The sequence below is a fragment of the Bactrocera tryoni genome, chromosome 1 (genome assembly GCF_016617805.1).
Source record: "Bactrocera tryoni isolate S06 chromosome 1, CSIRO_BtryS06_freeze2, whole genome shotgun sequence".
Classification (NCBI taxonomy): domain Eukaryota; kingdom Metazoa; phylum Arthropoda; class Insecta; order Diptera; family Tephritidae; genus Bactrocera; species Bactrocera tryoni.
In genome coordinates this window covers 39904928-39919338 of record NC_052499.1, presented here as the reverse complement: position 1 = coordinate 39919338, position 14411 = coordinate 39904928, and positions in this window count along the sequence as shown.

The window sequence follows — 14411 nt, the reverse complement described above, 5'->3', positions numbered from 1 at the left end:
CGTATTTATCTAGCATTACAAAGTAGCATTAGTGCTAGATAATAAGTGGTGAAGAACCTAAAATATCCAGTACAGTAGAGAAAAGTCATTTGTCAAGTTAGTCGATGTCACCGTGAATATAAAAACTAACAAAAGCAACCACTAACAAGTAAGGAAGGGCTAAGTTCGGGTGTCACCGAACATTTTATACTCTCGCACAATAAAGTGATAATCGAGATTTCATTATACGTCATTTACATATTTTTCAAATACCGTATTTTTGTAAAGTTTTATTCCGCTATCATCATTGGTTCCTAATGTATATACTCGTATTATTCAGAAGAGGCAGCAGATGGAATTCAAAATAGCGTTATATTGGAAGAAGGCGTGGTTGTGAACCGATTTCACCCATATTTCGTACATGTCATCAGGGTGTTAAGAAAATATTATATACCGAATTTCATTGAAATCGGTCTAGTAGTTCCTGAGATATGGTTTTTGGTCCATAAGTGGGCGAGGCCACGCCCATTTTCAATTTTTTAAAAAAAGCCTGGGTGCAGCTTCATTCTGCAATTTCTTCCGTAAAATTTAGTGTTTCTGACGTTTTTTGTTAGTCGGTTAACGCACTTTTAGTGATTTTCATCATAACCTTTGCATGGGAGGTGGGCGTGGTTATTATCCGATTTCTTCCATTTTGGAACTGGATATGGAAATGCCTGAAGAAAACGACTGTGTAGAGTTTGGTTGACATAGCAATAGTAGTTTCCGAGATATGTACAAAAAACTTAGTAGGGGGCGGGGCCACGCCCACTTTTCCAAAAATTGCGTCCAAATATGCCCCTCCTTAATGCGATCCTTTGTGCCAAATTTCACTTTAATATCTTTATTTATGGCTTAGTTATGACACTTTATAGGTTTTCGGTTTTCGCCATTTTGTGGGCGTGGCAGTTGGCCGATTTTGCCCATCTTCGAACTTAACCTTCTTATGGAGCCAAGGAATACGTGTACCAAGTTTCATCATGATATCTCAATTTTTACTCAAGTTACAGCTTGCACGGACGGACGGACAGACGGACGGACAGACGGACGGACAGACAGACATCCGGATTTTGACTCTACTCGTCACCCTGATCACTTTGGTATATATAACCCTATATCTGACTCTTTTAGTTTTAGGACTTACAAACAACCGTTATGTGAACAAAACTATAATACTCTCCTTAGCAACATTGTTGCGAGAGTATAAAAAGATATAAAAGCCGTTTTATGGAAAGGTGGACCTTGATGACCTTGTACTATGATAATAATTTTATGCAGAATATTGTTATTAATCTCCTTGGTTGAATGAATGAACACTTGATACTTGGCGCTTCTGGAGATTCACCGTCACAGGCTTATTTATTAATATTTTACCTTGAAAATCTTTTCTATAATAATATACTCAAAAAGTTGTACAATAATTTGTCAATAAATTTAATAAAATTATATTACTCTTGTCACCGCAAAAAAAACACAAATATGTATATCATTTTTTGCCTTTAAAACCTTGCAGTCCCGCCCACCCACTACATTGAAGATACGAAACTGTAAATATTCGAAGTACATTTATTTATGACATAAAATAGCACGGATTGATTGCACTAATCAATACCCGATGTCATACCGATAAGTTGGGAATAATTATCTTGTAGGTCCTCTGCTAAGCCGACGAAATCACCTCGAGTATTTTCGCAGCAATGATGACAGCCTACTCGCCTCCACTGTCCCCACCGCCACTGCTCTCGAATTTATTAAAGCTGTCGACCTGGTATGGCTCCATAATCCCATAGTCATTCACTTCCGATGTTGATATGTGTTTGTCGAGCATTTAAGTGCAGTAGAAAATTCTGCGTGTGTAAGTATGCGAGTATCCCTGTTTATTTGTTCAACATGTGGCTTTGTGCTTATTAAGTGAGTGTATGTTTTGTGGTGAATTTCGCTTTAGATTTTGTTTTGTCGCCTTTTCGTTCGGCATGATTTACATAATCCACCTTGCTGTGGTTTACATTGCTGTTGTTGCTTTGTACCTGGTTTCTGCTGAATTCATTGTAAATCGTGTTATTAGCTAATTTTGTCTGCATCCCCTTTAACCGCAACGCATCCGAATCTACATTTTTAAAAATAGTACGTGGCTTATGGAATTATATGTAATCCTTTAAGCTCTTTGGTGCTTGTTGACCTTAAAGTTGCGCGCTGAAAGCATAAAATGAAAAGAAAGTAAATTTTAATATATGACATAGATAATATATATGCCATAAATTTACATATCTATGTATATATTTTGTGGCTACAAAATAGTAAAGATATCAAATTAGTGATTTCTTTACGTTTCTTTTTTTTCCTAATAAAACTCTTTATTCAAATAAATATTTATACTTTGCTAACGCTTGTGAACCATAGCTAAATAGTTTTAGCTTGCTAACTTCTCAAGCGCTCATTGTTATGCGGTTAAACCTTGAAATCGGTATGGACCTTGATTCACACTACACACGCCTAATATAACATAATGATTATCGATTTTCTGGTTCACTTTTTCTTCATATCCCCGATATATTTCTATATGTACTTATAAGTTACCTCTTTAGTATGTATTTACTTCGATGCATCCTAATTTTTTTATATTGAACTGATATCATAAAACATTATTAAGTATCGAGTAGAAGTATTGATCCGCTTAAAAACATTTTTTATACCGACATACCACTATCAAAAAGAATTATCTCTGAATTTATATCTCACACATTGACTGATATTAGCCGTAAAAAGTCAACTATAGATACTGGAATCCAAATATTCGGTACCTACGGGATCGAATTGAGTAAGCTGATTTTATAAAATTGTTGGCCATAAAGTAGCACACTCTAAAAACATTATTAATGTAAAGTTTTATCACGTTGCTTCTGGATATATGTATAGGGTGTCCTTTAAATTCAAATTTCGATATTTTTTACGCATACCTTCTAAAAACTTTCATATTGACCTAATATAGTTTTAGATCGATGCCAATTAAGGGACTCAGTTTACATTCTCCATGCGGTTGTAGAAGCGCTTGGTCTGAACAGCGATGATTTTCCTATTACCAAATCCTCGATTCAGCGAATTCGTACTCAGGCGAGAAAATCTAGGGCAGAAGCAATAAAAACTGACTTCCAGAATAATTTGTCTGACGTAGTCACAATTCATTGAGATGAAAATCTATTACCTGGATTGGATGTATGAAGTTCAAAAGAAGAACGCTTTAGCTTCATTTGAAGATAGAGAACAGCTTCTTGCAGTATCAAGCTAAAGCCATTTCAACTGCACTCTTTGACTGGGACCTCCATGATAAAGTACAGATAATGTGCTGCGATACAACAGCTTCAAATACTGGCCGTTACAGTGGAGCTTGTGCTATTTTGGAGCAGACTTTAGAAAAGGAATTGCTGCTCTTTGCTTGTCGTCATGTTATTTATGAGTTGGTCCTTAAAGCTGTTTTTGAAACCAAGGTAAAGCAAATTACAAGTAGCCCAGATATTCCAATTTTCAAAAAGTTAATAGATAATTGGAAAAATATTAACACCGATAACATTGAGCCACCTCTGAATTTCGTTAAAGTACATATTGGTGAGACAAACATTACATCTTTGTTAACTTTTTATTAGACTGAACTGGACAAACATTTTATTAGAGACGATTACCGCGAATCGGTTGAACTATGCGTTGTGTTCTTAGGAGGAGACACAGAGAATAAACTCAAAGTCAGATCCCCCGGAGCTTTACATCAAGCGCTATGGCACAATATGTTTACTTCAATCGCAATTGAAAATTACTGCAAAGGACAAAAATGCTCTATAAGATGTTTACTTATTTATCGTCACCTTGTATACTTAACCTTGGCTCGAATGCACAGTGGCAATTAAAGCACCTAACCAAGACCTGTGCCTTTTGAAAGCTCTAAAAGAATATGAAAAAGTAAACGCGACAAGTTCCAAGGCATCCATAAGCATGTTTGTTCATTATTTATGGTATTTGTGTGAAGAAACAGTCATGTTATCATTCTTTGATATAGAAGTTGATTCCAAAACTAAGACAAAAATTATTAATAATTTAAACTGAGATGAAAGCTCAGATTACGTTAAACGCTATATGCCATCAAAGGAAGAAATTACGCAAAATTTGTTCAGTAAGCTTAATATTTTCTTGTTTCCTTCTTCAAAGTTTCGTGGCTTAGTTTATTATAATTTAAACTATTTTTTCTTTGATTTTGTGACTCAAAGAAGCAAACAATTTCTACCTCGACTGCAGATCGACGACAGTTTTCTTCCGGAAGATTTATCTGGTTGGGATAACAAACTTGCTTTTTTGGAAGCTAGAAGACAAATAAGTCGTAAATAGCACGGCTGAAAGAGCTGTTAAATTAATGAAAAGTTTTAATGAGCTTATCACGGCTGAAAAGAGCAAAACAGTTTTTGTTGCATTGTGTTCAGGAACATATAAATCTTTATCCAGACTGTAAAAAAAACTACTCTAAAGAGAGCTACCCTAATTTATTATTATTATAATTTGTGTTTAAATAAAATTTTATGTTAATCTTATTTTATTTTTACTCATATTTACTTCGTTTGTTGCATTTAAATTAGTTTCGGATCAAACCAAAATGTCAGGCTAAAACAGCATTTTTTATTAAACTTTAGAGCGCGGTCGGCACGGGTTGCAATCATGCTACAAATATGAAATTTCATATTTAAGTACGTTTTAGCATTTATAGAAAAATTAGAGGGTATGCGTTTCGAAATTCTAAAAACAAATTTTTTTGCCATATAAGGATACCCTAATATGTACTGTAAAGTTAAAGAATCAAATGGAATTTATAATTGTGCTATACGGATAGGTACCGACAAGTATTCTGAATGCACTCATTTTGCACTCTGATATAGAAATACGAGATAACGAAATGGTGAGGACTAAATTTAATCTAAATCGGTCGGACCGGGGCCGAGATATGGGATTTAACATAAAAATGGGCAATATCACGCTCATCTTCCTTTTTACCCTGGCTCCCATAAAGCCCTCTCAGGCCATATCGGGTGTAAATTTTGTCTCTGGCATATTTAGTCGTTGATTTATTGCGCTTTTAGTAGTCCTTAACCGTACTGTTATATAGGGAGTGGACGGGGTTATATTCCTGTTTCATCCATTTTTATACTGCCGATAGCGGTGCTAAAGAACTCACACGAAATAAGTCCCACCAAAAATTGCTTAAACAAAAGAAAAAACTCCCACGAAATAAGTCCCACTTTTGAAAACGAATTAAGTCCCACCAAAATGAAATGATTTAAAAATTTACTTGAAATGAAATAACTCCCACTCAAAATGAAATAACTCCCCCGTGAATAATATATTTCTTAAATGAAATAAGTCCCACTTTTTCACTGTTTAATGTGATTTCAAATAAGAAGTATTTGGCTCTTCGAAAAAAACACACGTCGAATAATATGAATAATCAACGCAGAGGAATAATAAAGAAAAATCGTATGCAAGCTTGCAGAAGGCTTCTTAATGGAATGGATATTACGAATTTTGATAGAGTTCCAGAATTTATTATTAATTCTTTTTTCGGTCAAGGAACGTATAGAGAACGCCTACTAGTAACAACGTTTGGATTCGTAAATGGATTAAGTACAGATCAATTGTTCTTATTATTAAGATGGAAACCGTTTCGGAAGGACCATCAGATTAAAATTATCGACCTTTATAAATGGCTTGAAGATCCAGTGCATGTTAGACGGTATTATAGTTTTAACGTGGCATTGGGATTAGTTGTATTTTGTAATGGTGATATTAGAAAACATCGAACACGAATTCCATTTTCCTACTAAAAATATAATAAAACACATATGTACACACGTAATTACATCAGCAATTAGTCAGGATCTCCGATGCTTTCTTCTTGGTGTTACAAACTTCGTGACAAACTTAATATACCCTGTTCAGGGTATAATAACTAAACTCTACCTTATCCACTTTTGATTTGTGGCGTGCATATTTGGAAATTCATTGAAAGGTTTTAGATTTTGATGTAGTTGACAATCACACTATTACAAATAATGGGTTGTCAAAAAAGTCTTCGACGCAGTATTTTTATTGAATTTTTTTTTTTTATTGAAATTGAAATGAGATTTTGATGACTCATGCCCAGCTCTTGACCGATGCTACGGCTGCTCACTATGCCGGTCTCTTTCGACCAATTCGCGATTTTATCGCAATTTTCGACGACAGGCCTTCCGGAGCGTGGCGCATTTTCGACCACCTCTACACCAGAACGAAAACATTGAAACCATCTTTGTGCAGTGGAAATGGAAACTGTATCGGGTCCATAAACTGCACAAATTTTATTGGCGGCTTGAGATGCATTTTTGCCTTCATCGTAGTAGTACTGTAAAATATGCCGTATTTTCTCTTTATTTTGCTCCATGTTTGCGACGCTATAACTCACGAACGACTTAAAAGAAACGACAATCAATCAAACTTGTGTTAGCGCGTGAAATGAGCTTTCCAAAAAGGTATAGCATGACCCGATGCGACGATAAAACTAGAACTACGCGCTTTCAGCGTCAACTAGCGAAAATACCGCAAGACTTTTTTAAAGATTCGAATCTCTAAACTTTTTTTACAGTGTGGCACGTAGCCCCGTCTTCTTGGAACAAAATGTTACCAAGATCAACTTCTTACAATTGTAGCCATAAAAAGTTGGTTATCATCAATCTATTTCATTTCCCATTGATCGTAACGGTTCTTCGGCTTCGAAAGAAGTACGGACCGATGATTCCACCAGACCAAAACCACACACCAGCTTCATTGCAATTGTCGAACGATTATTTTTATATAAAATTGAATAATTTATAAGCGTTGTTCTTACATACATATATCCGTCTATGAAATTTAACTCGAGGAAAATTGCTTGAATCTATATGTAAATAAATTAATGACAGAGAAGACCTTACAATTTTTGCATCATACTTTTATATTCTGATTCGCTCAACCACATATGCTTTCGATATTTCTTATTCCTAACATTCTTACTGTTTCGTGGAATCTTATTTTCTAACCATTAAGTCTGGTAATAATACTTAAAATTGCATAGTTTTTGGACAAACAGAAAAATCGGTGGCGGGATCAAAAAATGTTTGACTTAAATCAAATATGCTTCCGTGTTAAATAAATTTTATTACCATATCACTATGGCCTACATCCTTCCACGCTCAAAATGACGCAAGAACTGAAGCCGCTTGAACACTAGAATCGTTGTTTATTCGTGAATTGGGCTGAGCAACAACTTGAAAATTATCCTGATTTTCATCGAAAAATCATCTTCAGCGTCTCATTTCTGGCTGAATGGCTTCATCAATAAACAAAATATCAATTAACCGAAAACCTATAAATAAACTAAGGGCTAAATAAAGTTATAAACTCTAATTTGGTACAGGGGATCGCAGTAGCAAGGGGCAACCGTTGAAAAAAGTAGACGTGGCCCAACCCTCTAATAAGTTTAATGTACATATCTTCCAAACAAATAAATCTAAAACAACCAAATTCGCCTAGCACAAATATTATAAGAACTCTTTCCTATAGTATGAGAATGGATTAATTCGAAGATAGGCCCGCTCCCCATATAACGGTACTGTTAAAAGCGCGAGAAATCAGCAAATAAATACGCCAGATATATTAAATTTTACCTCCAAAATGAGAGAACTTTTCTGAGATCAGGTGTGAAAATTAGACGATAGGCGTTTGGTGAATTCACATATCTCGGGACCCGACCAATCATTGATTTTTGATTGAAAATATCGGTCAATGTGTGAGATACGTTTGCTATGTCCGTATGTTAAAAATGGGTTGGATTCCCTTAGCCCCATATATTTTATATAAAGATTTTTGAAGTTTATTTGGGAAATCAAGTTTTGTTAAACGAAATTGTAGGCTCTTGAATTAGAAGGGTAAGTTTTGGAAACTCTGTTTATTAATGTCGTCCTTTCTTTGGATCCTCCAGTAAGAATGGCGGCCTGGACGATGTGCCATCTGAGCTCTGTGATACGTAACATAGTGCCATTGTAGAGTCTGAGCGCGACCAGGTTACTCATCAGTATGACAGGCACACCAGCTTTGAGTTTCAACTTGTGGTAGGGTACCCCTGACATGTTGAGGGAATTTAAGAACTCTACATGGTATACAGTTGCGTAGTCAGTTTACCTCCCCATAAACTTGTTCTAATATTCTTTTATTCAATCTACCAATACGTTTTTGCCCGCTGATAGCTCTAACGCATAACCATTCCTCCACAGCCAGGTTTTCTCGGTTCTTTTCTTCTTTACTGGCGTAGAAACCGCTTACGCGCTTATAGTCGTGTTAACAACGATGCGCCAGTCGTTCCTTTTTTCCGCAAGGTGGCCGCAATTGGAGATTCCAAGCTAAACCAGGTTCTTCTTCACCTGGCCTTTTCAACGGAGTGGGGGTGTTCCTCTTCCTCTGCTTCCGCCGGCGGGTACTGCGCCGATTATCTCATACACCTCATTGTTTCATCGAATGCAATATTCGCCGTGGCCAACGGGCAAAGAACCATAAATCTTTCGCAGAACTTTTCTCTCGAAAACTTGTACCGTCGACTCATCAGATGTTGTCATCGTCCATGCATCTGCGCAATATATGTATATATATCAATATCGTTGGCATACTCCAGCAGCTGTACCCTCTTATAAAAGATTGTACCTGCTCGAATAAGTTCTGCAGCTCGAATTATTTTCTCCAGTAGCAGATTGAAGAAGTCGCACGATAGGGTGTATAAAACTTCTTTTGGTATCGAACGGCTCGGAGCGGTTCTTATCTATCTTGACGGAGCTTTTGATGTTGCTCAACGTCAGCTTACACAGTCGTATTAGTTTTGCGGAGATACCATATTCAGACATCGTGGAATAAAGACAGCTCTTTTTGTGCTGTCGAAAGCAGCTTTGAAATCGACGAAGGGGTGGTGTGTGTCAATTCTCTTTTCAGGAGTCTTTTCCAAGATTTGACGCATGGTGAATATCTGTCGGTTGTTGATTTTTCAGGCCCAAAGCCACACTGATAATGTCCTATCAGTTCGTTGACGGTGGTTTAATCTTTCACACAATACGCTCGATAGAACCTTGTATGTGCTGTTGAGGATACTTATCCCACCGTAGTTGGCGCAGATTGTGGGGTCTTCCTTTTTGTGGATTGGGCAGAGCACACTTAAATTCCAATCGTTGGGCATACTTTCGTCCGACCATATTCTACAAAGAAGCTGCTGCTTGCTCTTTATCAGTTCTTCGCCGCCGTGTTTTAATAGCTCGGCCCGCAATCCATCGGCTACCGCCGCTTTGTTGTTCTTCAGGCGGGTAATTGCTATTCGAACTTCTTCATGGTTGGGCAATGGAACGTCTGCTCCATCGTCATCGATTGTGGAATCGGGTTCTCCTTCTCCTGGCGTTGTGCGTTCACTGCCATTCAGCAGGCTGGAAAAATGTGTCTTCCATAATCTAAGTATGCTCTGGGCACCGGTGTCTAGATCACCTTTGGGGGTTCTACAAGAGTTTGCTACGGTCTTGAAACCTTCTGTTAGTCGATGCATCTTTTCGTAAAATTTTCGAGGATTATCCCTGTCGGCAAGCTTGTCGAGCCTTCCATACTCACGCATTTCGGCCTGTCTCCTTTTATGTCTGCAAATGCCATAACATTTTATTTCATTCATTTTTAAGTTCAGTCTTATTATGACTATGTGTGGTTTTACATGACGTCTGCAATCTTTGCTTTCAGTAAGAACTTCTTCCGATACTAAGATACCAAAATTAGAAATTTAATTATAATTTTTAAAGAACTCATGTGCTGAACTCCCATTATAAGCAGTCACAGTTGAAGCCCGTAAGTTTACAAGTGTACAAAATAAAAAATATATCCATAGCGTTCAAAACCTCAATAAAATTACCACAGCTACATCACCACTTTGTACCAACAATCATTCGTTTGCTTGGCAATGGTAAACATCAATGACTTTGATTGCACCTACATAATTTAACACTCAACTCAAATTTTCGTAAGTGATTGACAGATGAGAACATATATTTTATAGATGTGTATCAGTATATATATAATGGCATCACAAACAATAGCCTAAAATGGTGTTAAATAAAATTAGTCCCTATACCACATTTAGATTGCTGTTTTATTTGAAAAACACATTGGTTCAATTTGCTATCAAATACGCTGCAATTTAAAACATTTACATACATAAGTACATGTCAAGAAAGTAAGAACAAAACATATTCCGACAGGGCAATTTAACCGAGCCCAAAATACGGTAATAAGGTTTTTATGAACACGTGTATGCCATGGCGTATGCGTTACACATCATATTTCCACAGAACAGACGAGCGTATAAGCCAAGTGAAATTTTCAGCGATGCATTTTCTGCAGAAAATGTAAAATAGGTAAAGCAGACACGAATTAAGTCGGTAATTTGAAAACGAGGGGACCTATGAATAATGGAATTTGTGATATACAAGGTGGCGAAAAAATAACCTTTCGATGTTTTTGGCCTTCAGCATATCGGTTGTGACACGTGCAGTGTGTGCCGTTGCACCGTCTTGTTAGAACCACATGTTTTCCAATCCCAATTCATCAAGTTGCGGCAAAACGAACTCGTTGATCATTGCTCTGTAGCGCTCACCCCTCACAGTAACCGTTTGGCCCGCGACGTCTTCGAAGAGAAAAGGTCCGATGACTCCTCCAGCGAAAACAGCACACCATACAGTGACTTTGAGCGGGTGTCATGGCCCTTTGTGGGTTACACGCGGATTTTCAGTGCCCCAGAAGCGTAAATTTTGTTTATTTACGTACCCGCTAAAATGGAAATGGGCCTCATCACTCATGATTATTATACCCTGAACAGGGTATATTAAGTTTGTCACGATGCTTCTAACGCCCAGAAGAAAGCGTCAGAGACCCTATAAAGTATATATATAAGTGATCAATATGTTGAGCTGAGACGATCTAGCCATTTCCGTCTGTCTGTCTTTCCGTCCGTCCGTCCGTCCGTCTGTCTGTATATATACGAAATAGTCCCTAAGTTTTCAAGATATTGTTTTGAAATTTCGTAAACGTCATTTTCTCTTCAAGAAGCTGATCATTTATTGGAACCGATATCTGACCACTATAACATATAGCTCCCATACAAACTGAGTGATCGGAATCAAATGCTTGCATGGGAAACTTCCTCATTGGACGATATATCTTCACGAAATTTGGTATGAGTTATTGTTTATAAAAATAATGTAATACCAGAAGAAATTGTTCAGATCGGCTTACTATAGCATATAGTTGCCATACAAACCGAACGATCGGAATCAAGGGCTTGTATGGAAAACTTCCGCATTTGATGTGGTATCTTCACGAAATTTGACATGGATTAGTGCTTAAGGTAATAACATAATCTCCGAAAAAATTGTTCAGATCGGATTACTATAGCATATAGCTTCCATATAAATTGGACACATAGTTACTAAAAGAAATGCCCTGTGAAGGGTATATGTATTACCTTCGGTGCAACCGAAGTTAACATTTTTTCTTGTTTTTGATGAAAAATTATCTTCCTCTTGGTGGTGTTTAAGGATGGCTTGAGTGTATGTTAAACGCGAATGGCGGTCAGAAGATAACAGCTGATGCAGTCGATTTGTCGATGTAAGAGATTCAATCACAGTATTTTTTTTTGTTTGGCCAAAAACTAATCTTTAAAGCCCCTCAGTTATAGAACTTAATCTAATTTAACCTCGTTCCATATTTAGCTTCACCCACTCTAACGGCTGAATTTCCATTAAACTCGAGCATTGAATGCAATCTAGAGTATTTATTAAAATTCATTTCATAGCTCAATATTATGGTCTTGGGTAAGAGTTATTTAATGAGACATTCCCACATTTGACAAAAAAGTGTTCTAATTCACAAAGGTATAAGTGCTATACTCGTAAAGTAATATCGTATAAACAAAATGGTTTGTAATTTGTACTAGATATGCGTGTATTAAAATATGTAAATCTAATATTATATGATGTTTGCTTATGAGTTTGGCTAGAATCGTATGTAATGCTGACAAAGTAAATATTTAAGCAAATACCATTAAAATGATGTTGTTCATCAGCAATTTGGAGGACATATGTAGCTTGAAGATATGTAGAAAGAGCGATAGTAAATAACCATATTCTGGTGTAAACGAACGGTGTGTGCTATCGCAATTTGCAAATATCAAAAGCGGTGTATATCCCTTTCAGCTGTTACAAAGCATTATATGTGTACTAAAATTTAATTCAACAAATCTAACCATAGCAACATATTTGTTATCTTATTAACATATACATTTTATAAGACGTACGAGTATACTTAGTTTTATTACTGCATTTACGAGAAAATCATTAATTGCGATATAAACTGAACCAAATGAGCTGATTAAATATATTTTGTTTATGAGGAAAACATCAACCTGGAGATCGGAAGTTTGAAATTTGTACAATATAGGTATATGTATGACATTATGGAAATTACACAAGTCTACAAATAAAAAGCGAAAAAATGCAACTGTCTTGGCTATGCGTGCATCGTTATCTTTGAAGGTTCCTAAGTTTGAATTAGAAGGTAAAAAAAAAACATCACGTACAGTTTTCCAGTTACATCAAAAAAAAGTCTCTTTGAAGAAATATTTGAAAAATGCCCTGTTGACTAATATACTGATAAAATTTAAAAATAAAAAAAAGTTTTTACTTTATGTAAGACGTTTATTATATCGTGTAATAATTACATATAACTATTGAACCTGTTTTGTAGATTTCCTTTTTGCAAATGGCGATTTTTTCTTGTATCCTTTATTACTTTCTCTCATTAGGAACCAACAATAATCCCCCATCATTGCAGGATCCCAGCGCCTTGATATCTCTGTTACATTGTTAAAATATCTTGGTGGAATCCTGTTCATCACTGATCCAAATTTTGTGGAAAAAAACTCAAATGTGAATGTAAAAAATGAATTTTTATTGACATTCTGCAACCCATTCTTTGGTAGTTTTCCAGCAACTCGTCGATTAGTTCCTCATACGTGTTGAACTTTTTGTTTCCTAAAAATCCCATGACAGTGCTTCTAAATGATATCCAGGCTTTACGTTGAACGGGGTTTAGTTTCTCTTCAAACTGCTTGTCCTTCAGAAATTTTTCGGATTTGAGGTCCAATAGAAAATTCTTCTTTTAACTTGCGTCACTTATCTTCAGGAAAACTTCTTTGAGGTATTTGAAAGCTTCGCTATTCTTATCTAAAAAGCTTTAACAAAGTTTTTCATCAATCCGAATTTTATGTGTAAAGGGGGCAGCAAAACCTTGCGAGGGTCAACTAGAGGTATATTCTTGATGGTAGCTTCACCCGGCACGAAATCACCTCTTTGCGGCCAATCTTTTATTTTGTAATGTTTTTCTGTTGCTCTACTGTCCCAAAGGCACGAAAAACAGCAGTATTTAGTAAATCCCCCTTGAAGCTCAAGAAGTAGTCCTATGACTTTAAGATCACCACATATCTGCCACTTGTATGTGTTGTAGTTTGTGCAATTCAAAATCAACGACATACTTTCATAAGTTACCTTCATATCAACAGCGTGGGAAAGTGGAATTGAAGATTTAGTGTTGCCATTATGTAGCAAAACGGCTTTTAAACTTTTCTTAGATGAGTCTATGAATAAACGCCACTCTTCTGGATTATGTTGATAGCCTAACTTCTCCATAACACTTAGCTAGTAATGTAAAGAAAGAGGCAAACTCTTCATTACGGTATCTAAACGCGGTGACCTTTGTACCTTTGGCCAGTAAATTCCACTGCTGTAACCTTGACGCTAAAAGTATTGCATGTTGTTGAGATAAGTTAAGGTCACGCACTAAATCATTAAGTTCAGGCTGCTTGATCAAATGTGTTTTTTTCTTTTCTTCTTCATCTTCGGAAATCTGATACACAGGAGACTCTTTGCTTCTTTTACGGGATATAATATTCTCTTCTATAGCATCATCAACAGCACAACGTCCAAGTTCTGTATCTAAGTCCTGTGGCAATGGTGAAACGGGAATTGGTAAATTTTCGCCATGAGGAACGAGTCGTTTAGCTGAAGATATGTCGGGATATTGAATTTTGTGCTTATTTTTTTTTTGAAAATCCACATACGTTTGTCATACAAAAATAGCAATCGGTAGCATGGTTTGTCGGCTCACACCAGATCATCGGAATAGCAAAGGGCATTGATGATCTATTTCCATTAAGCCAGTGGCTTAAGTTTGACATACACGTCTAGCAACAAATATGAGGAGTCCAATTCCGA